This window comes from Dendroctonus ponderosae, unplaced genomic scaffold, assembly GCF_020466585.1.
Source record: "Dendroctonus ponderosae isolate FM_Combo_2020 unplaced genomic scaffold, Dpon_F_20191213v2 Dpon_F_20191213_4, whole genome shotgun sequence".
Taxonomy (NCBI): domain Eukaryota; kingdom Metazoa; phylum Arthropoda; class Insecta; order Coleoptera; family Curculionidae; genus Dendroctonus; species Dendroctonus ponderosae.
This window is the reverse complement of record NW_026018611.1, coordinates 15,319,671-15,321,198: the sequence shown is the minus strand read 5'-3', so window position 1 is coordinate 15,321,198 and position 1,528 is coordinate 15,319,671.

Here is a 1,528-nt window from a genome sequence, read left to right as displayed (position 1 = left end):
TGTGATTTCCGTTAAAGTTTCAATAACATTTCGAGTATCTCATATTGCCCTTTAATTGTGATGTTAATTGAAGCCCTATCATAAACATCACAATTAAGGAGCATGATGAAATGCTTGAAATGTTATTGAAACTGCAACGGAAATCACAGAGGTCATAAACTAAAATCAAATACCCCGCTAAATTTTGATGTGAACCCAATCGATAAAGAAGATTTCTTCTACAAGTAGTAGAAATTAGAGATTAGTTTTGATTGCAGCCGCTGAGATAAGCAGCAAATAGCATTCTGCAGGCGTATATGGCCGCTTCCAATCTATAACCTCTGTGATCTGTGGTTCACCTGAGATGTGCTCCACGTATGCCGCAGTCCAATAGTCTAACCGAGCGGATAGTACAGACCCCTGGAATAAAAATCGCCAGTCAAAGTTTTCTTTGAACGATAAACCCGGACTTCCCTGGACCTTTAGAAACCGATAGCACGAAGAAGTGCGACTTGTCCGACGAACGACGCAAAATGAAGGCTCAGTTCGACGGACATCACGGTGCGCAACATCGCGACTTCGAAGTAGGGGAGGAAGTCATGGCGGAAATATGGAAATATGGAATGGAAAATTGATCGGTAACACAATGGCACAAGTGTATGTTTGAGACCAAATCCTGGCTCTACACTACAACCAAATCTGGAAACACCGTGCGACTTTCGTCATGATATTGGACGACAACCTGGACAACTAGAGTGAACCTGATTCAGCCCACTCAGTCGCTCCGGGACCGAGCGATACCAAAGAGGAATTTGACACACCGCCAAGCACTCCGGAAGAAGGCCGAGAACGCCCGTGAAGCCAGTATAGGTCAACTACTGTGCTCTGGCCGGGTACCGAAGCAACCGACCGAGGCACTCCTCTTTGGTCTTCTTCTTCTTCCTCGTACGTTAGGACTCAGAGTCCTGTGTTTTTCTTCAACTTCCTAGTCCTGGGATGCTAATGTCCAGCTTTCGTACCATCGCTTCGGTGGTCTTCCTGATAGTCTTGAGCTGTTAGGTTTTTGGTTTTTGGCGATTTTTGCCATTCGGTCGTCGGCCATTCTCTCTACATGGTCTCTCCACGCTCTTCTCCTTGCTCTGGTCCATCTTACAACATCCGAAACCTTACAGGTATCTCTAATTTCTTCACTCCTTTTCATATCGTATAGTGTGTGTCCTGTTATGGATCTTAGGACTCGCATTTCCGTTGTTCTTAGTAAGCGTTTGTTTGTTGTGTTTTCCGCTCTTGTTTCTGCGGCGTATGCCATCACTGGTCTCACGCAAGTTTTGTAGATTCTGACTACTCCCTATACTCATGTGCTTGTTTCTCCAGATGATGTCTCGCAAGTACCCCGATATTAGAGCGGCTTTTGATGTTTGATTCCTTACTTCCTCCTTTAGATTCCCGTTACTCGTGATGTTTGCTCCAAGATATTTAAAGGTCATCACCTGTTCTACACTTTGGTTGTAAACGGCGAGTTTGCATCTTCGGGGCTCTTTGGATATAG